The following is a 23,334-nucleotide window of genomic DNA, read 5'->3' on the forward strand; positions in this document are numbered from 1 at the left end:
CTGGTTCCCTGTAACCTCACTCCTTGTGAGGAAGTAATGGCCAGAAGGCCCTCAGAGCTGGATCTCAGCTAAGGGAACCTTACAGGTGGTTTGGCACCATTAAAAAAATCTGTTCTGTGACTGTGTCCCACAAGAAGAGTTCTCCTGTATTTGAACAAAGGTCCATCTTAGTCTAGGTTTGGGGAACCATTGACCCTCCGAATGTTGCTGGCCATGCTTGCTGAACCTGATGGGCCTTGTAGCTCAGCAGCTTCTAGAGGTATTACACCCCTGATCTAGACAAAAAAAACAAATTTTACTTGCCACAGTGGCCAAACAGGTGCCCCATGGAAACTCACAAACAGGACATGCAGCAACAGCCCTCTCTCACTGCTGCTCCCTAGCATCTGGTCTTTAGGTGTAGAGTGCCTCTGAACTGGAGGATCCATGTAACCATGATGACCAATAGCTGCTGATGCATCTCTCCTCCAAGAACTTGTCTAATCTCCTTTTAAAGCCATCTGCACTGCTGGACATAATGGCACACTGCTGCATTTCATAAATTACGTGCCCCTTCCTTTCTATGGCCAGATCTCAAGGATCAGGAAATAAAATAAGCAAGACAAACATAATCCTGACTCATATCTTCCCAGCGAGGGAGCTGGCAATTCAGAAACGAGTCTTTTTAACTTCCCAGAAACTGGGACAGCATCATGTATAATAGATCGTGAATACCATGCGCTTGAATGCTGTTGTTAAGATTAAACCTCTTTCTTCCAACCAGTGTGTGTGACTGTATTCTTCCTTGCACAGCCACCCTGCTTGAAGCATCAAACAACCTCTTATGCAAAGAAATCACCATTGCCTTTAGAAAGGAACAGCACGTTGGGATCACAGTGTGAGCTTCGCAAAACATTTGCTCCGCATTGGTGGGGTAGGTGGAAATTGGGTTCTGTCGGTTCAGTTGGGACGGCCAATTAGAAAAGGCTGTTTCACCCCTTGAAGTCTGATGCCTTCGGGGTGAGAGTTGTGAAGCCATGACTAGCAGGTGGGGGCATTTGAGGGGAAGCTACCAGGGCCTCAGTATTTGCAAAAGGACAGAGCGAAACGGCTGCAGCAGAGGGACTCAGGCGGAATCAGCTCAGCAGCTAGGGAAGGCGTTTGCCGAAGGTGGAAAACCAGCTCTTGTGTAGTGGTGGCCATGGGAAGGAGAAAGAGGCAGCACCCTTCTGAAGTGGTGGTAGAGACCTGGGGGTTTCTATATTACCAACATGCAGGTGAGCAAATGGCTACAAAGTGCCTAGCACTCATCACTGACATCATGACCCATGGACTACAATGATACAGATTGAGGTAATTATCTCAGGTGGCATAATGGGAGGGACAGCAGTGTCCCCTCTGCTGGGGATCAGAGCTATGTATGCTTGTCACACACTTTCTGCTGCATTAAAGGTAAAGGGACTCCTGACTGTTAAGTCCAGCTGCGAACGACTCGGGTTGTGGTGCTCATCTCGCTTTACTGGCTGAGGAAGCCGGCATTTGTCCACAGAGAGCTTCCGGGTCATGTGGCCAGCATGACTAAGCTGCTTCTGGCGAACCAGAGCAGCACACGGAAATGCTGTTTACCTTCCCGCCAGAGCAGTACCTATTTATCTACTTGTACTTTGATGTGCTTTCGAACTGCTAGGTGGGCAGGAGCAGGGACCGAACAACAGGAGCTCATCCCATCGCGGGGATTCGAACCGCCGACCTTCTGATCGGCAAGCCCTAGGCTCTGTGGTTTAATCCACAGTGCCACCTGTGTCCCTCCTGCTGCATTGGAGGGTGCTATTCTGTTAGCAGAGTGGAAGTAAGATTCATTTGCCAGCCCAGGTGCAATGGGAAGGGGCATACTGCTTTGCAATAGAAAAAAATCTTTTATTGAAGGCATTTGTTCTTCCTCGTTCCCCTCAAAATGTTCTCAGAGCAACATACAAGAAAACAGTATTAAGGCTGTTTCTGTCTTCAAGCTCACAATCTAAAAAGACAGAACACACACAGGGAAACCAGAATGGGTGGAAAGAGGGAGAAGCAAACACACTGTGGTTCTATATGGAGATCTATGGTCCTGTCTATTCAGATATTGGATGTCCACAAGAGCAGCAACACCTTGCCAATATCAGTGGTGGTTCTGGCTGTCTCCTGGGAGGCAATTTCTTCTTCACCACTGCCACCACCGTGATCAGATCCAGGAGCAGAGCATGTGTCAATTTCCTGGCCAGGTGGACGGGGCAGCTGCTGTATACATTAGACAGGGCTAGCTAGTCAGCAGCCAGGTGCCGACATAGGACTGAGTGATATCACCCTTCATACCTCTGCCAGCTTATAACACATTATGAGAAGAACACCTTCTGCTTGGCTGCTGTTCATCAACTGCTGCCTTTATGTATCAAGTGAACCAGATAAAAATGAGATGCTACTGTGAGGAAAGAGTGCTGGACTAGGTGGGCCATTGGCCTGATCCATCAGATTCTTCTTATTCAGCCAATAAGAATAAGCCAATATTGGGTAACCAATAGGACATGTTGTTGCATGGCCTAGTTGCATGGGCCATAACAGGGTATCAGGGAACATGCAAGCTCCATTAATTGCGCAGTCAGAATTTCACGTCATGCACCTTCCCATTGAGTCATGTATGCTGGTTTTAAATTAACCCAGGCAAAGATTTCAGGAATGGGCTGGAAGGTGTGTGTATGAGAGAAAAGCTGAGAATAGCCCACAGTCTTGGTTGTTGGCCAATACGAGCATGAAAACAAATGAGGGTTGTTCTTTTTTTGGGTTGTGCCTGCCCTCCAGCCCTCCATTTGTCTTCACAGGGACTTCGGGTGCAGGAGAGCAAGTGCTTAAGGAGGTAAAATGAAGCAGTGGGGAGATCAAGCTGTCTCAACAAGAAGGAGCTGGTGATAACAGTGAGTGACTAATGCAGCACTGATATAGAGAAGCAATTTAATACTGATGGCATGGTTGTGCTGGGCAAGATAATGCAGGACTGCAGTGTGTTTGTATGTGTGTGTGTGTGTGTGTGTGAGAGAGAGAGAGAGAGAGAGAGAGAGCATTCAGCTGTTATCAAAGGTGCAGTCTTGCGCCGACAAGGCAAGCTAGCAAGCCCTATTCACTTCCCTGGGACTTCCTCTGAATTTGAGTCCACGCAAGCTCATTCTGTGTTGCTGCATGAGATAAATATCTTATGCATTGTACAGTGTCAATTCTCCTTTCCCCAAGTATGTTTAGGACCATCTAGCCTCACAACTGTAACTTTATAATAGTCATTAAGGTGCATAGCATAAGAAGAGCCTGCTAATTCAGGCCAATGGCCCATCTAGTTCACCATCATGTTCTCACAGTGGCCAACCAGATGCCTGTGGTTAACTCTCAAGCAAGACCCGAGCACAAGAGCCTTCTCCCCTCCTGCAGTTTCCAGCAATGGACATTCAGAAATGTTACTTCCTCTTACCGTTGAGGCAGAGCATAGCCATCATGGCAGGTAGCCTCTGAGAACCTTGTCCTCCACTAATTTGTGGTCCTTCAGAAGGGTTGCCTCTCTTCATCTCAGTCAGCCTGGGCCCACCCTGAGGGGGCCCTTCTCATTGTCCCATCCAATGTGTTTCTCACTGTGTGGTCCTGCCCACCACTGGAATGTGGCCCCTGGAAAGATGCTCATGGGGGAATATAGCCCTCAGGGTGGAAGAATTTCCCCACAGCCATGTGTTCAGTGGTTGTGAGCAGGCTCTTCTTCCATTGAGGGCAGATCCTGGGCCACTCAGGATCTCACCTCATACCTCTAATAGCAGAATCTTACATCCATGTGTTAGTACAGATATGGGACCACTTCTCACAAGCACCAAACGCATGTCTGGTGGAGAGCAGCTGTTGTGTGCATTGGTGTGGGAGCGTGGCTGCTGCACACATCTTCATCAGCAAGGGCGGGGGTGGCAAGTGTGATCACCTCACCATGCTTTTAACATTCTTCAGGGGAGGGATGGAATAATGTGAACCCCCTATTATGCAAGTTCTCTCTCCCATCCATCAGGGTGGCAGACATGTAGACAGTCTATATGTGAGTCAGTTCCAGCCTTCCATCTCTTGGTCACACTTGAGTGTGACTGAGGAATGGAACCCTTTGTGAGGCTTTACAGGTGGTGGAGCAACTGTGTTTTCTATGGTTTATGTAGAATTAGATGGGGGTGAAGGATGAAAAGACTAGCCTGTGATGCAGTAGTTTTGCTCATGACAAGATACAGCATAATAGCACTTAAGCAAGGAGTTTCTGCTTCTCATCATACATCCTGTTTGAAAATGGGATTTATCATACATCTCCCCCGCTGGGGAGGAACTCAAGCTCCAAATGCATCCGAAACTCAGGCAACTCCTACCATTTTCCTATTTATAGGTGAGAAATGCAAAAATCTTGTTTATCTGTTGCATGTTGTATCATGTAAAAGAACAAAATAGAAGAAAACAGAATGAAATGCAGGAGAACTCAGGATGAGCTTTGCTGGATCAAACCAAAGACCTATCAAGTCCAGTATTGTGTTCCTCACAGTGGCTAATCAGATGATTATTGGGAGCCTGTAACAGGTCATGAGCACATTAGCCCCAGGTGTGCCCCAGTGATTGGCAGGTGAGAAGCAAGATGTCAATGAAGCTGAATATTGGAAGATGCAGTGCATAAATAAACTATGGCACATGCTCCAACAGGAGGCAGTGATGGCCACCAGCCTGGATGGCTTTAAAGGAGGATTGGACAAATTCATGGAGGGCAAGGCTATCAATGGCTACTACTCTCTACTGTCATAAAGAAGGCTGATCGCTGAAGAATTGATGCTTTTGAATTATGGTGCTGGAGGAGACTCTTGAGAGTCCCATGGACTGCAAGAAGATCAAACACATCCATTCTTAAGGAAATCAGCCCTGAGTGCTCACTGGAAGGACAGATCCTGAAGCTGAGGCTCCAATACTTTGACCACCTCATGAGAAGAGACGACTCCCTGGAAAAGACCCTGATGCTGGGAAAGAATGCGGGCACAAGGAGAAGGGGATGACAGAGGATGAGATGGTTGGACAGTGTTCTCGAAGCTACCAGCATGAGTCTGACCAAACTGCGGGAGGCAGTGGGAGACAGGAGTGCCTGGCGTGCTCTGGTCCAGGGGGTCACGAAGAGTCGGACACGACTAAACGACTAAACAACAACAACAACTCTACTGTCAGAGCCATTATGCCTCTGGTTGGCAGTTGCTGTGAATCACAATGTCACGAGGCTGACAGGGAAATGCAGGTCTCCACAAGTCAGGACAAGGCTGAAGGCTTGAAATGCAAATGATTTTTATTCACAGAAAGAAACACAGCGGGGTCTCCCTGACTCGACTCCTTCAGCTTGAGATGTTGTTGGAAATTGACCTCTGTCCTGTCCTGCAAGGGCCTTCTTCTGACTCCTCTTGATCACTCCAACCCCTGGCTGCCAGCACCTCCCAGCTTGCCTCTTCCCCAGCCTCTTCTTCCCTGTTGCCTCACCACCAGGACCTGGGCTCTAAGTCCTTTTCTTCCCTGTCCTCCTTGGGGGGCTTCTGGGTGGGAGTCTCCCACCACTCTGCCTCATCCAGCCAGTCCCTGATACACAAGCATACACAAGAGTGCTGCTGTAATAACGTTTTGCTTGTGTGCTTCCCACTGGCATCTGATCATCACTGTGAGGACAAGTTGCTGGATTAGTTGGCGATTGGCCTGATCCAACAGGTTTGTCTCCTGTTTTTATGCCTTTGATCTTGGAGGCAGTAAACAGCCATGCAGCTTCCCGGAAATGAGTTCACAGCCACTTTGCTCTTTTCAAGTCCTTTTTGCTTCCCTGCTGAGCTGTGCTAAAGTTTGATTACAGCTTGAGGTTAATCAGGAAAGAGTCTAACCATGAGCCCTGGCTTGGACAACATGTAAAGCCCAACTTGGGCTTAATGCAGCGTGATGTGGCAGGCAGCTATGAGGACTGTGGAGGAACAAAGCAGCTGTAAGCTCCTCTCCAGCAGCCTGTGCATTTGCACATTGATGCCGAGCCAAAGTTTGGCTTAGCATGATGTGCAAACCCAGCCAATGCCTGAGCCATGGGAAAAGTGGTCACTTAAAAAAAAATAAAAATTGTTCCATCACAGAGTCTGGCTTCTCTCCAAAAGCTTCACATTTTCTCTCCTAGTGAAAGAACGCCACTAGAAAATCTTTTTCTGCTGCTGCAGCCTCCTACAGTTTTCGCTTAGATGTGATAGTCTTTCATCTCAGTGGGGTAGGGAACAGGGAGTGTCATGTTTGACTCGTGTCTTTGGTCTCCTTAGCTATCACTCCTCTATGCGCTTGTCGGTTAATGCAAAATTTCTCAGCCCTCATGATGAGATATTTGCTCTAGCTTGCTTCATTTTTATTTAGTTCTGGAGCAGCATATTTTTGGCTCTTACTTCTGCTGTGTAGAGAAGTGAACCAGCAGCAAACAGCTGCTGTCAAACTTAGCTCAGTGCAGATCCTGGGAGCTCACGACCAGAGCTTGCAACCAGGAGCAAGGATTGCTGGAGGAGACTGAAGCGAGTGAGCTTGTCTTTTGGAGTTTGCTTGCCTGCTTCTCTGAGCTGTTTAAAAATTTGATAGATTGATAGCAAGCCTCAGGGAGTGGCTGAGTGCTCTGCTAGAGGCTTGATTACTTTTCCTGATTACTTTTCTTTCATTGCAGGCCGGAGGGTATGTGTAGCTGATCGCTCTGTGGGAACACAGGATCTGAGGGGGAGGAGTTACAGCTGAGAGGAAGCCAGGCTGAGGGAGGAGTTAGCAACCAACAGCAGTCAAACTTAGCTCATGAATAGACCAAACAGGAAGGCAGGAGGAGTAGCATTGTAGATAAAGGATGTGTACACTTATGAAGAAATCCATGACCTGGAGCATGAAAAGCAGATTGAGAGTATATGGGTAAAAACTGTAGTAGAGAGAAAAAACAGTGACCTTACTGTGGGTTTCTGCTATAGACTGCCAAGCCAGACTAAAGACTTGGATGATGCCTTACTAGAGCAGATTACCAAACATTAAAAAGGAGAGAAAAAGTAATCAAGGGGGACTTCAACTTCCCCAATATCTGTTGGGACTCAAACTCTGCCAAAAGTGTAAGGTCTGACAAATTCCTCCATTGCATCACTGACAATTTCATCTCCCAGAAGGTGGAAGAACCAACAAGGGGGTCATCTATCTTGGACCTGGTCCTCACCAATAGGGAGAAACTGATAGAAGTGGAAGTGCTCCGAAACTTGGGAGGAAGTGATCATGTTCTCCTGGGTTTTAGGATATAGAGGCAAGGGAAAACTGAGTGTAGTCGGACACGCACTCTGGACTTTAGGGTGGCCAATTTCGAAAAGCTTAAGGAGCTACTGGGTGTGATCCCATGGTCAGAAATACTCAAAGAGAAGGGAGTCCAAGAAGGATGGGAGTTTCTAAAAGGAGAAATATTGAAGGCCCAAATGCAGACAATACCAACAAAAAAGAAAAGTGGGAGGCATCCAAGGAAACTGATGTAGCTGCATAACGAGCTTACAGATGAGCTGTGAGTTAAGAAGGGCATACATAAGAAATGGAATAAAGGGAAAATCACAAAGGAGGAGAAGACACAAGTAGCCAACAGTTGCAGGGGAGAAGTCAGGCTGGCTAAAGTTCAGAATGAGCTCAGGCTTGCAAGAGAGGTTAAAAATAAAAAAGATTTCTCCGGCTATGTCTGAAGTAAGAGGAAGAACAAGCAAGTGGTAGGTCCTCTGCATGGAGAAGATGGAGAAATGCTATTGGGTGACAGAGAGAAGGGGGAATTACTCAACACCTACTTTGCCTCTGTCTAACCCAAAAGGAAAGTGATGCCCAACAGAATAAATGATGTAAGAAGGGAGCTGCAGCCCAAGATAGGAAAATAGGTAGTAAGGGAACACCTAGCTACTTTAAATGAATTCAAATCCCCAGGGCCTGATGAGCTGCATCCAAGGGTGCTAAAGAAGCTTGTGGGTGTAATTTCAGAGCCTTTGCCCTTTATCTTTGAGAATTCTTGGAGAACAGGTGAGGTCCCTACAGACTGGAGGTGGGCAAATGTTGTCCCCATCTTCAAAAAGGGGGGAAAGGAAGACCCAGGTAACTACCGACTGGTGAGCTTGACATCAATACCAGGGAAGGTCCTAGAACAGATAATTCAACAGTATCCTGCTCTTACAGTGGCTGACCAGATGCCCACAGGAAGCCTGCAAATAGGACCTGAGCTCAAAATTGAGCTCTCCTCAATTGTGGTTTCTAGCAACTGGTATAGCCATTGTGGCTGGTAGCCATTCATGGATCTGTCCAATCCTCTGTTAAAGCCATCCAAGTCACTGGCCTTCACTGCCTGTTGTGGGAGTGAATTCCATAGCTTAACTATGCACAGTGAGATGAAGGATTTTCATTTGTCTGTCCCAAATCTCCCGACATTCAGCTTTACAGGATGTCCATGAGTTCTACTGTTATCGGGAGAAAACAGAGTAGCTGTAGCATCCTGTTTCTGTATTCAACACCGCAAACATGGATTAGCATCCCAAATTCACTCCTGAACATGAATTGAACAAAGGATGTGAAACATCTTACCCAGTGAGCACTTTTTAAGCACCCTGATTATGGCGGCAAACTATTCTACACATAGGCTACCCTGCCCATATCCAGGGCTCTTCTGACATCTTGATATGCAACGATGATGCTATATTATTTGCATTGAACACACAACAGTGGGAGCCTCCCAGCGGTGGGAAGTCAGCAGTGAGCCAATCCCATTCATGAAATTAATTTCGCCTGCCATGCAAATGTTGCATCAGTAGGAGGCCACACATGTGACATCACATACATGATGCTCATCATGCGCATGTCATCAGCACTCCCAATGTTGGGCACAACTGGCTGCCTGTGCTCCAGAGCCATCTCATCCCATCGTGACGAGTGGCAGAGCCACTGCATTAGGGTGCCACTGCCACTCCGACCCCCATCACATACCACTGCTGATCAAACGTTTGCATTCTTATTAGACAGGTGGTAGCAAAACTGGGCTTTCTTAGTGCAAGTTAAGAGCTTGAATGTAGCAGACTTAATAGGATCACAGTGTTCATCTTTTGCATCAAGTCCTGCCTGTGCAGATTAAGGCAATTGTTCCCTACGCTCCAGTGGCCTTGACGCCGGTTGCGCACATGCAACACTGCCCAGGTTCTGCCTGGTGCTTATTAGGAAAAGAATAGAGGTTTGTCACTGCAATCAAACCTGCCTCTCCGAAACGCCTTCTGAGACTGCTGTCAATATGTGGCCTGCAAACACTGTGCCAGATTTCAAAGGCAGCGAAGAAAGAAGATTAGGCAAATGTAATCATAGCTCCATTCATCTGAACATGGGATGCTTTTTTGAGGGGTGGGGAGAATGGATTCAAACTGTATTTTTTATATAAATGCATCAAGCAATCGAATAACAGCATTATTGACCAGCACAATTGCATTCGTAACTTCATGGCTGGATTAATGCAATGTGCTCAATGTGAGCTACCCTTAGGGTTGTTCTGGAGGCTGCAGCTGGTGCAGAATGTGGTGTTTAAGTTGCTTGTGGGGAGAAATGACCACCAGCACATAACACCTTTTTTTGTGGAATTTGCACTGGTTTCCAACCTGCTACTGAGCCAAGTTCATAACACTGGTATGAACATATAAGGCCCTATAAAGCTCAAGAACAGGTTGCATGAGAGGCTGCCTTACCCCTCAAATACCCAGCAGATCACTGCAGTCTGCAGGAAGAGCTTCTCTTGCAAGTACCCAGAAGCCTGCTCTGCGTTAACTTAGAGCAGAGCTTTCAGTATGGCACCCTTCCTATCAAAATATGGCAGGCGCCCACCAGGCACTTCGACTTTTCCCTGCACTTCAGGGGGCCAGTGTCATGTGACATGCTCACATCACATGTGGGATATTGAGGGAGCCCACCCCCCCTGAAAATTTCAGGGGTGTCCTGAGGCCCCTCCCCAGCACCTCTGGCACCTACTACCTGCACTTTCTGGAAATAATTGAATTTTTTTCCCCCTGATGGGCTTCATGAATAGGTCTCTGCCATTAGTGTCTATTTTGTGTCCTTTCCATTTTGCTTTAAATATAACTGCTGTTTGTGTTTTCGAGACTATTTGTGCAGAAGGTAAGTAATAAGTTAATGGTGATACTGAGAAGAGGACAAGGAAGAGGAGGAGGAGGAAGAAGAAGAGAAGAAAAACAACAACAAGAAGAAGATGAAGATGATGATGAAGAAGATGATGAAGAATATGAAGAAGATGATGATGATGAAGAACAACAACAAGAAGAAGATGATGATGAAGAAGAAGATGAAGAAGAAAAGCAAGATGAAGAAGCAGCAGCAGCCACCTTTGGGGGCAGGAGGAGGGAACACATTTCAGCGCAAGGGTCACATTTCCTTCCAGACAGAGGTAAGTTTTATTATTTCTCCTTTGTCCACACACATTCTTCTCTGTCCTCTATCCAGGTTCAATCCTCAGCATTTCCAGGCTGGGGAAGACTCCCTGTCAGTCACTGTAGACAATACTGGTCTCCAACTCATTCTAAGGCAGCTTCCTATGTTCCTTGAGGACAGACTGCTGCTGAGACGTTGGAGTCGTTCTCTTCCTTGGGATCTATGGACTGTGACCTGTAGCTGGCTATGGGAGGTACTGGGAAACACTAAGGTCACTGCCCTTTTGCTGAGTGAGTTCAGGGCAATCTAGGCATTTGTCATGTCAGTATGGAAATATGGACAGGGCAGCAAGAGGCTAATTACAGCCGCAGTATAATTGTAGGCGATGCAGCTTTAATCATGCTAGTATTAAATACAGAAGGAAAATAAATATTGCATTGTAGATTGCATTGCGTAGGCAGTGAAAATATCCATTCAATTTATCAGTGTGCCCGGAGCAGTATCTCATGCAAAATTTGCCATTAACCTTTAGGAATTTATTTTTTGGAGGGGAGAAATAACTAATGACAACACAAGATAGACTTGCTCCTTATGGGAGACAGAGCTCCTGCAATATGAATAAAAGGTAAAGGTACCCATGACCATTAGGTCCAGTTGCGGATGACTCTGGGGTTGCGCACTCATCTCACTCTATAGGCCGAGGGAGCCGGTGTTTCTCCGCAGACAGTTTTTCCAGGTCATGTGGCCAGCATGACTAAGCTGCTTCTGGTGAACCAGAGCAGCGCACGGAAATGCCGTTTGCCTTCCTGCCGGAGCGGTACCTATTTATCTACTTGCACTTTGACGTGCTTTCGAACTGCTAGGTGAACAGGAACTGGGACCGAACAACAGGAGCTCACTCCATCATGAGGATCCGAACCACTGACCTTCTGATTGGCAAGCCCTAGGCTCAGTGGTTTACACCACAGCGCCACCCGTGTCCCTGTGGCAATATGAATAATCCATAAAAATAACGAAGAGGTTGTACCATTATATTCTATAGGGCAAGGGCCATGGTTCAGGGGTCCATGCAGAAGATCCTCAGATCTCCAGGCAAGGCATGGGAATGTCTCCTGCCTGAAACCTTGGACAGCTGCTTCCAGTCAGTGTTGAGCATACTGAGCTAAATGGACAAGTAGCGTGACTCATTATAAAGGCTGCTTCCTATGTTCTTTTGGGATTCTTCTAGAGGTGCTCCACCACCAGAAAATAAGCATGATGCCTCTTGGCTTGTAGCTCAAGAGCCTGCTTTTCCACCCCTGATACGTCTTCAAGGGCAACACGTAAGCAATTTAGATTCCTACAGGTGATGTGTGCCTGACATTAAGGAGGACAAAACACCAACTTCATGCAATGAAAGGATGTTGGCAATTCTCAGGGTGTTTCTCAGGAGTGTCTGATTTTGTGCACTCAAAATTAAAGGAGGTATCAAGCGCTTCACTTGCGCAGCCTAATCGTTTGGCTTGGGTTTCACACAGAACCATGTTTACTCAAGTGAATCACAGCCACATTTTTTGATTTCTGAGCTGCAGACTTCATTTCCCCACTTTGCTCTTCCAGCTGAAATCCCATCATTATTTTAAATGGGAAACATTTTCTCTGAGAAAGTAGGTTGTTCGCACAGTAGATGGTCTGTAGGGAAACTGTGATGCTTTTATTGCATTCAGTGCATGAACAAATTTGAAGATCTAAGAATGTAAGGGAGACATTGCTGGTTCAGAAGAGGATCCATCCATTTCCCCTTTATCTATAGAAAGACTCTAAAAATGACTTTGAACATTTTTTAAATTACAAAAGACCAATACGTCAAGCAACATTAAAGACTGATTTTAAACAAAACAACTAATTTTCACTCGCATATTCTCTTTTCAGAGTTACTGTAAATTCACTGAAAGTAAAACACACAGTACAGTATATTATAAATTTACATTGCCTTCTTAATTTTTTTCCCCTTTTAAACTGGGTTTATTCATCTTTTTAAAGAAAGGAAGCTCTGTCCATGTCAGCATGGCAATACAAATATAGATCTGAGCAGATATTTTATCATCATATTTGCATAATATGTCTTTACGGTTGGCCAATACATTTTGATGCTTGAGGAAAACAACTGCCTTGGGCAGAATGCAACCCCACTCTCCTCCTGAGTCAAGTTGCACAGCAACCATGACTGACTAACAGAGCAATCCAGCCCTCTGATCCGTTCCACTGTGCCTCCTGTGTGCCTTCTCCAGAGTGACCGTAGGAGCCAATCCTCAGTGGCTGACTTACGTCCTTCCACTCTGATTGGCTCCAGTCAGCGAGATAACTTCTTCTGAATGGCTAAAAAGCTCTCATTTCAAGCTGATTGCGCAGCTATAGGACCCTGCTACAGATATAGCAGTATGGGTTCAACCCCTACAACCCCACACCACTTCACCTCTGCTTGGGATCATGTTCTTTCAGAAGGTCCACAGCCCTGGGAGAGTAAGGGCAGCCAGTCTTCCCAAATGGCAACCACTTGGTTGTGTGCAAGCCTGCTACTTCCAAATTGCTGAGCCGTTCTAGAAACCTTCTTGCCTCTCAGCAAAATGCAAACAACCGAAAGGTTTACAACGATTTGGTTTTTTTAAATTGTTGTTAAAAAAAAATACAGCTACTGAGCTACAAGTGTTGGAGTATTTAGATCATGGGAATGCAGACTTACTGAGTGGTTTCTGAGGCAGTCAGGGTGCTGTTCAGCAAGTGACAATTTTCTGCTTAGTTTGTCCTCCAATGCGTGGGATTCAGAGAAATGCTTCCTCTAACATTAACTCGCTGCAAAAGCAAAGGCCATCTCCCATCCCCCAAGAAAAGGAGGGGGCTACCCCTGAAATCTAGATAGATTGCAGGGAACCAAGGCAACATAAGACGCACTGATTATTTAATAGATCATTCCTCAGTTCATCTTCCTGATCTTCATCAGGAGAATCTAAAGAAACATACCCACAAATCTTGCTAGGGTTATTATATAAATGTATGGTTATATATTCACTTTAATGACTTCACTTTAATGTTGCTGGCAGATTCACAGTTACTGGGAGGATTATTTTTATGCCATAGTTAAATTGTCTATTTGCGGATATGTGTTTTTGTAGATTCCCCTGGTGAAGATCAGCCAATAATAATAATAATAACGTTGAGATTTATCAGCTACCTAATTTTGACTTTGCCTCTTTCATTCATTATCCTTTCACCCCAATAACAGGTTATTTATTATATAGTTAGCATTTTTCTAAAGTCTGCAGAATACAGACGACTGAAACAATGGAGAAGATAAAAGATTACCTGATGCAAAACATGAGGAAAAGAACAATAATTTTGACGAAAGTATTTATTTATAGTCTACCTTCCACCACGCTCAGTGTAAGTAAACTTGTAATACTTAATGATTAAATGGGAGGGATAATCTGATCTCATCCTCTACCTCCAAAGATCGGTGTACCTTTTAAAGCTTGCAACACTATATACAGGACCTTCCAAAGCAGAGATAGAAGCCAAACAGTTTGAGAGATCTTGCAATTACAGTGAAACGCTAAAGGGATGTTCCCAGGTTATATTCAATGAGTGTACACCTCTGTGTACCGTTTGTTTGTTTGTCTGTCACATTCATATCCCACCTTTTTCCAAGGAGCTCAAGGTAGCTTTCATGGTTCACCCCATCCCATGACAACCCTGTGAGGTAGATTAGGCTGAGAGGCAGCGACTGGCCCAGTATCACCCAGTGAGCTTCAAAGGCCAAGTGAGGATTTGATCCCTCATCTCCCAGGTCCTAGTCTGACACTTGTCAAGGCTTCAGGAAAGCTATTCATCCTCCAGTTGCAGCAAGAGCACGGAAAACAAGATAGAGTCCTTTTTAACGAGTGAGTTCATTCATAATAGCGAGAAACAACAGAACACAGCAAGCCCTGACAATGGCGTTGCTCCAACTGGGCTCCTCCTCCCTCCTACCTAGCAACAGCATCTCCCCTTATGGTGGCTACTTGTGGCCAGGGGCGTAGGAAGGGGGTGCAGGGGGTACAGTCTGCCCCGTGTGCCACCCTGATGGGGGGTGACAAAATGGTGGGTGGCACTCATCACTGCGGGGCCTGCAGCACACATGAGCCATGCATCTCAGTGCCTGCAGGCTCTGTGCTGTCCACCCGCTGCCTCCCCCCCAGCTGTACCCAGCTGTAGGGTGGCTGAGGCCCCGCTGCACGCCCTGTCCCTATGGGTGCCACGTGCTGCCTCTCGTCCCTATGGGCATCGCTGTGGCGCCCATAGGGACGGCATGTGGCGGCATGGCATGGAGTGCATGGTGCCCATAGGAACAGGGCGCACTGTGGCACCTGTAGGTATGGCACAGGACACCGAGCGCCCTGTTCTGTCCCTATGCTGGGGAAGTCCAGACAGATGGGCAGGGTATAAATAAGAAATAATAATAATTATTATTTATTGGCGCCGGGCACCCTGCTCCTATGGACACCATGCCCTGCCCCTATGGGTGGTTCACCCTGCCCCTGGGCATTCTGTGCCAGGTGCCCGAGAGGCTTCCTCCGCCGCTGCTTGTGGCCAAGTGTCTCTGAGTCCTTTGTTCCTGCACTCTTAATGAACGACGAGTTCTGGGAGGAGGGGGTTCAGAAATACTCTCCAGTGACAACGTGTCAGCTGGCTGCCCTGCCTCTGTGTCCCTCCCCCTTATTCTAACACATCCCAACTCTTCAGTCTCTGAGCTGTGACCTTTCTCAAACTCCTCAAACCCCTGCTGTAAATCAGTGCTGCATTCCTCTTCTCCTGCAGCATCAGGAGAACTGGTGTGTGTGTGTGTGTGTGTGTGTGTGTGAGAGAGAGAGAGAGAGAGAGAGAGAGCGCTCCACCATTCCTCTTCCCTCTCATTCCCTTGAGTCAAATCCCTGACAATACTCTAACCACTATACCACACTGGCATAGTTAGCTGAAGTGTACAAATCAACAAGCATACACTCTTTTACACCAACACTTGTATATGTATAGAGACAGCTTGCATAGTGTCCAATGTAACATGTGAACAAGCCTTACACAGAAGGCCTGGTGTATGTCCCATGCTGGCCAAACAACTGAGAACAAAGTTTTGGGACCTTATTTTCAAGCTTTAGACCAGGGGTCAGCAAACTTTTTCAGCAGGGGACCGGTCCTCTGTCCCTCAGACCTTGTGGGGGGCTGGACTATATTCTGAAAAGAAAAAGAAAAAAGAACAAATTCCTATGCCCCACAAATAACCCAGAGATGCATTTTAAATAAAAGCACACATTCTGTTCATGTAAAAACACCAGGCAGGCCCCACAAATAACCTAGAGATGCATTTTAAATAAAAGGACACATTCTACTTGTGTAAAAACATGCTGATTCCCGGACCATCCGTGGGCCGGATTTAGAAGGCGATTGGGCCAGATCCGGCCCCCGGGCCTCAGTTTGCCTACCCATGCTTTAGACCTGCAAGTACTGATACCCCAAAGCCCCTCACCTTGTTTTTGCAATTCTGACTGTCGTACTCCCATGTCTTCATTCAAAACAGTATATTTCCAATGATAGGCAAATGTATTTTACCCTACTAGACTGGGTCAAACTTTCATCTAGCCCAGTATTCTGCTTCCAGTGGTGCCCAGCCAGATGCTTCTTGGAAGCAGATGGGAGCTCACAAGGGTGACGACCCTTCTCCTCTTTTCCTCCAGCATTTGGCATTCAATGACAAACTGCTCTACATGGAAGTCTCATTTAGCTAATAGCTCCTATGACTAACAGCTAACCTGTCTGCCATCAATTTGTCTGAGTGCTGAGCCAACATTTTCTCAGAAGAGAAACATTATTTTTCTCACCCCCCACTACGAAAAAGACCACTTTCAAGGATTATCTCCAAATTTTCACCACCATTTTTTTTTATTTTTATTGTTTACAGCGCCCACAATTACCTCCCTCCCTAGAATGTCTGGGAATAAGGTTGGGTCAAGGACACTGTGAAGGAGAAGCAAAATGGTGGCTAGGCTGCTGCCATGGGCAAAGCCGTCCCAGAAAGAAAATCTGACAAAAGGAGACCAAAAAAAGCCACACACCATGCTACTGCCATTGGGTACTGTTCAACTACATTTCACCCAGAGTAGACCCACTGAGAAGAATGAAGATAGCTAAGTTATCTCCACTGGTTTCCATAGGCTAACTCTGAGTGAAGCCTAGTTGAATATCACCCATTGCTGAAGGTGAGCCCAAAACCTATTTTATTCATTTTTGTTTTATTTAACAGAGTTTCTATATATCATTTGGATTGTCAAAACCTCTAAGCAGTTTATGTAAAATATGCATTAAAACTACTGATTTTGATGTAAAGAGCAGGTCTGTCTAAAAACCTTTAGGAACTCTTAGAGAATTTCTCCTCCTGTGAAGAATTTCATTGAAATGGTTCTCCGCTCCAGCTCAATTTCTCTGTCAACAAATAGGGTGCAGAATATTAGGTCTGTTTACACATTACGCTGAACGCAGGTACGACCTGTCTCTACACATGCATGAAATTATTGTATAGCTCAGTTCTTTGTGAACAGATTGCAAGGAATCACAAGCTGGGAGATCGCTGTTGCACTCAGTTCCTGCTTGCAGGTTTCCCAGAGGCATCTCTGACTCGTGAGAAACATGATGGTGGACCATAAGGTCTTTTGGCTGATCCAGAACCCAGGCTGGTCTTATGGGACTTGCTACAGTCTTCTTGACACATGTGGCAACATGAGCCTGGAGTTCAAGCTACCTGCTTGTCTAGGTTGCTGGAATATATGTATATATATATATGTGTGTGTGTGTGTGTGTGTGTATATATATATATATATATATATATATATATATATATATATATAAATACAAGAGAAGGAAGACGCAGTCCTTGGGCACCATTATATGAGAATCCATAAGTGAGAGGGGAATTCAACAATGTGCAGGTTCCAGATGTTCAGATGTGCACATCGGTCTGGGAGGATTAGATCAAGAGCAGCTCACCAGATTCCTCCCTCCCCCATAATTGCAGGCTGCAGATTCCAGATTATTTATGCATTTTCTGGGGGGAGGGTGTGCTGTTTTGAACTTACTGGTAATCAAATTCCCTGGGTGACCTCAACATTTACTATTATGAGACAGGGAGGTGGGGTTATTGTCAGTATTATTTATCTTTTCTTTTTTCCCCTTTCCTTTTTAAATGGGTTTTATACACAAGAATAATGCTATACAAATAAGTATACCAAGTTATCTCATGTCATTTGTATATCACAAAATTAGCACAACAAATGTGGGAAAATATCTACAACATACGTTAGTGGTCAGTGTATAAATTCTTGGTTCATGAATGGGTTTAAACAATTAGGAAGAAGAAGACGAAGAGTGAGCTCCAGCTAAAAAAAGAGCCCTGGGTATTGTCTATACACACACTGTGTTTCCTCTCCACCCCCCAAATTCAATGCAGAGAGATTTTGAAAACATCTGGATGTTGCAATCAGAACACATTATCTGAATGCATTTATTATTCCCCTGCCCCTTATGGGGTGAAGGAGGGAACCAACCCTTGTTTAGATAATGCATTTCCTTCTGTGTGCAACTCTCCCTTTTTTCCCTCCCTGCCCCCCTTTTAGTTCCAGATTAGCAAAATAAAGCAGTCTGAAGCGCTGGAGTCTTTAGAAGAGAAATATTACAGAGAATAAAAATCCAGGCAAAAGGAAATTATTCCGGCGCGAAGAGAAATAATTTACTCTTCTCAACTAGAAGTGGGTGGCAGGGAGAGAGAATGATGTTTGTGATTAAAAACATGCACAGATATTTGCCTTCATGCAGAGGTGCCAACTTGAACAGAAGATTGGGGGGAGGGGAGGGCGATGATGCGGGCATGACATCAGGATGTTGGGAGGAGCCAGGGGCAGAGCTGAACATGGCAGCAGCGCGGTTTCAGTGGCCGGCAGGTCCTCCTCTCTTGTACATGGCCTCTTGCTGCTGCTGCCACTGGTTGGGAGCTGCTTCCCCTGTCTTCCCCTTACATGGCTGGAGAAGAAGGAACCACCAGTCACTGAAGCTGCCCCAAGCTGTCACATGCCTGGCTCCATGATTGGCCACCTCCTCCTGCCTCTGCCACTGGCCAGCGACTGCTTCTCTGCTCCTTACGCTCCATGGCAGGAGGAGGAACAGCCGGTCACTGAAGCCATGCCATGCTCAGTTCCATGCCTGGTCTCCTTTGCCCCATGACTAGTCTGTAATAAATATTCACTAAACATACAAGACGTAACCAGCTGCACATTTGAAAAAATAATATATACTATTCATTGCATATATGACGCGGGTGGCGCTGCGGGTGGCCCACAGAGCCTAGGACTTGCCCATCAGAAGGTCGGCGGTTCGAATCCCCGTGACAGGGTGAGCTCCCGTTGCTCGGTCCCTGCTCCTGCCAACCTAGCAGTTCGAAAGCACATCAAAGTGCAAAGAAGATAAATAGGTACCGCTCCAGCGGGAAGGTAAACGGCGTTTCCATGTGCTGCTCTGGTTCGCCAGAAGCAGCTTAGTTATGCTGGCCACATGACCCGGAAGCTGTACGCCAGCTCCCTCGGCCAATAAAGCGAGATGAGCGCTGCAACCCCAGAGTCGGTCACGGCTGGACCTAATGGTCAGGGGTCCCTTCACCCTTACCTTTACTATTCATTGTATTGAACTGTAGATTTCAACAGAAGTAGCTCATAAAGTTCAACGAAAAAAGTAGAAGACCCAGTGGGTCAGTTCATTCTCTAATCAGTTTATGCATAAGGTCCATATATGTGAAAGTGTCTATAGCAGTTACTACCATGCTATAAGATCCACTGTCCTGTGATACCATATATGAGTTTGTATTACTGACGAAGCCCAAGATGGCAAAACAAGGCTAATATTCCGGAAATCCTTGTCTTAGACTCTGTGAAAGGATTCTGTGGAACTGTAACAACCTTTCATGTGGATTGTTGGACTCTATGAAGAGACAGGTGGAATAGACACTTTTTTCGTTGTGTGCTTATTGAATATGTTTCATGTAACCAGAGGTTTGTTATTGTTTTGCCCATGACTGGTCTGAGCATTGGAGAAGCCTACCACCCAAAAAATAATTATTGGGGGTCTGAAAACAGCTGCCCCCCATGAATTGGCACCTATGCTTTCTTGTGTGCAACATGGTAAAAGTAGGGAACTGGTGGCCCTCCAGATATTGTTGGACTACAACTCACATTACCCCTGACTGCTGACCAGGCTGGCTCTGGCTGATGGGAGTTGGAGTCCCTTATAACTCTACCATTCTATGAGCCTGTGATTCTAAGGCAAACGTGGCCCACCAGCCAGTAATTGTAGTCTGTCAGCATGTAAACCTCATGTTTAAGGCAGATGGTTAACCCTGTGGTTGTCCTATCAGGATGCTCACAATTGCTGCTTCTGTGCAGCGAATAGAGTTTCTGGTATCTCCCAGCTCAATGGTCAATCCAAGTGTCTGCATAGTGAGATGTGCATATTCTGTGATTCTATAGGGAGAATAAAATTCACAGCTGTGTTGTGTGTGTGTGTGTGTGTGTGTATGTATGTACGGGAAGCTGCTGTTGTCAAAAGAACAGGGGTAGTCCGATTTCACCGTCAGTAATTTGAAATGTTGGCAAGTGCATCCATATGGGAATTAATGGGTCATGCCCTACAGGCTGCAAGAGATCCATCAGCATATATTTTTCATCTGGTTTAAATAATTTGCAAACTGCAGTCTTAGATGATTCAGGTCTCTGGCCCTTAATGTCAAGTCAAAGTCAAAAGAAAAAAGCTGAATCAGGAACACTGGCTTAGTTGCTTTCAAATATTTAAGTTATCAGAAGACACACACACACACACACACACACACAGAGAGAGAGAGAGAGAGAGCATACCAGGTGAAGCTGAAGAGTTTGAGTGTCATTGAACAACCTGTGAACTCCTGCTGCCTCTCTTTTCCCCTGACTCAAGAGCTGATGACCTTTGATTGCTTTTAATATAGTTTGTTGTTTGATTCAGAGGGACGTCAAATCATAGAATTGTAGAGTTGGAGGTGACCATCTAGTCCAACCCCCCTGCAATGCAGCAATCTTTTTGCCCAGCATGAGACTCGAACCCACAACGTTGAGATTAAGAGTCATGCTCTTAATGACTGAGCTATCCTGGCCCATTCAAATCAGTGACAGTGTGGATGTTGATTTATTAGGCTTGTTAGTTACCCAAAAGTCTACATGCACCTTACAACACATTTTAAAACATCAACATAAATACACTATACCATCTCTCTTGCACAAACAACATGCCCCTCCCAACAGAAACAGGAAGCTTGGGCAGCAAAACAACATACCGTATTTTTCAGTGTATAAAACTATATTTTCACCCAAATTTTTTAAGTTTAAAATTGAGGGTCGTCTTATACATGGAATGTTTAAAATATTTATTTCTTAATTTTGGGCTCAAAAAATAGGGGTCGTCTTATACATGGGGGCGTTTTATAGACAGAAAAATACGGTAATTTCAGTCCATCAAAAGCCTAGGGAAAAGTCAAGTCGTTAGTGCCAAGAAGATGTTGGTGAAGATGTCGGGCAGATCTCAAGGGGGAGAGAATTCTGTTGATATCAAGCCATATCTTCAGAGGAATTTGGCCACTCTCCAGGTGCCCGGCTTGATTCCATGTTGACCCCCCCGTCAACGACTCCCGGCAAGACAAGGCGAGGTCTTTATCGGCCGATCCTTCTTCAAACGTGAGAAGAACACAGCCACTCTCCTCCTCCCTCACTCCCTGCCATCCCCAGGGAGGGGAAAGAGACAGACAGAAATGTATTTACATGCCTTTATTTCTGTCTTTCCTCAGTGCAGAGAACAACATGTCTGCACTCTCTGATACAGCCACAGCAGAGAGAGAATAACTCCACCCATGTACTTCCAGTACAGGGTCATGTGACACTCTGAGCTAACATCCGGCTCTCAGAGCACTTTACAGACTGTCCCTGGTTCCCACGGTACAATCCAATAACATCAGTTTCCTGTTTACCATTCCAGCCACCTGGAGCTCGCTTCTGCATTGCTCCTTTTTCGTAACAAATTCTACAGATGGTGAGCCACAAATAAAAAGACTGTTTTCCTTGTCATCACATGTGAGGGCAAAGGGCAGACCAGGAGAAGGACCTCAGAAGATTGGAGGGGCCAGGTAGCTTCATTTTGGGAGAGGTGTTCCAGAAGATATTGGGGTCCTGAGCCTTAAAGGTTAAAACTCAGATAGGGTTGCCATACCTCTGGAATTTCCTGGACATAGCAGGCAATTGGGCGTCAAAAACAGTGCCTGGGTGGAAATCACTGAGCGTCGGGGAAAATCCGGACATATGGCAACCCATTTTGGCTGTGTTGTTTTTGTAGATTTCCCCTAAAAATAGCTCAAAAAGTTCAAAAATCTTTGAGATTTTGCAACCCCCCCCCCAAAAAAAACCACCTAAACTAATCAAGGTTTCTCTCTGGATTTTCACTTTTTGAAATATGGCAATCCTAGCAGGAGCATTCAGGGAGCCAGAGTGGTGTAACCAGTGCTTTTTTTCTTTAAAAAATGTTTAGGGCTACTCTCATTTTCCTACTTATATTGAAATACTGCCCCTCAATGAGACCAAACTTTAGATTCACAAAATATTTAGGGGTATGCGTACCCCTGCATCCCCCCCAGGAAAAAAAGCACTGGGTGTAACAATTGATCTCTTTTCACAGGCAACTCTGAAACTGTACCTCTATGAGGGAAATGTTGTTGTTGTTTAGTCGTTTAGTCGTGTCCGACTCTTCGTGACCCCATGGACCAGAGCACGGCAGGCACTCCTGTCTTCCACTGCCTCCCGCAGTTTGTTCAGATCATGTTTGTAGCTTCGAAGACACTATCCAACCATCTCGTCCTCTGTCGTCCCCTTCTCCTTGTGCCCTCCATCTTTCCCAACATCAGGGTCTTTTCCAGGGAGTCTTCTCTTCTCATGAGGTGGCCAAAGTATTGGAGCCTCAGCTTCACGATCTGTCCTTCCAGTGAGCACTCAGGGCTGATTTCCTTCAGAATGGAGAGGTTTGATCTTCTTGCAGTCCATGGGACTCTCAAGAGTCTCCTCCAGCACCATAATTCAAAAGCATCAATTCTTCGGCGATCAGCCTTCTTTATGGTCCAGTTCTCACTTCCATACATCACTACTGGGAAAACCACAGCTTTAACTGTACGTGATCCCTTCATGGATCACTGCCTTGCCGTGGCAAAGGGGCTTGAAGAACTCAAAGAAGCTATGAACTATGCCGAGCAGGGCACCCAAGATGAACAGGTCATAGTGGAGAGTTTTGACCAAACGTGATCCACCTGGAGGAGGAACCGGCAAGCCACTCCAGTATCCCTGCCAAGAAAACTCCATGGACAAAGACAACAGGCATATGAGGGAAATAGGGATGTGCTAACAACTCTGGGGGAAGGCACGACTGTTTAAAGAGCTTTAATAATGCTTTAAATGTTGTGAATGTGGCCTCTCTGGACTCTCCCCTTTTCGCTTTCTCTTCCCACTCCTTGCCCCCTACTGCATGCTTCTTTGCTGCCCATAGTGGCATATATAACTGCTGGGATTGCATTGGAAGATCAGAGCCCAAGTACTGGCATTCCAAACCATGCCCAGCCTGGCTCTGTTTCTATCTGCCTGGGACGGTACTCTGGGGATCTGCCTAGGTAAAGGTAAAGGACCCCTGAGAGTTAAGTACAGTCACAGATGACTCTGGGGTTGCGGCGCTCATCTCGCTTTACAGGCCGAG

Source organism: Podarcis filfolensis (assembly GCF_964270895.1).
Source record: "Podarcis filfolensis genome assembly, chromosome: 9".
NCBI lineage: Eukaryota > Metazoa > Chordata > Lepidosauria > Squamata > Lacertidae > Podarcis > Podarcis filfolensis.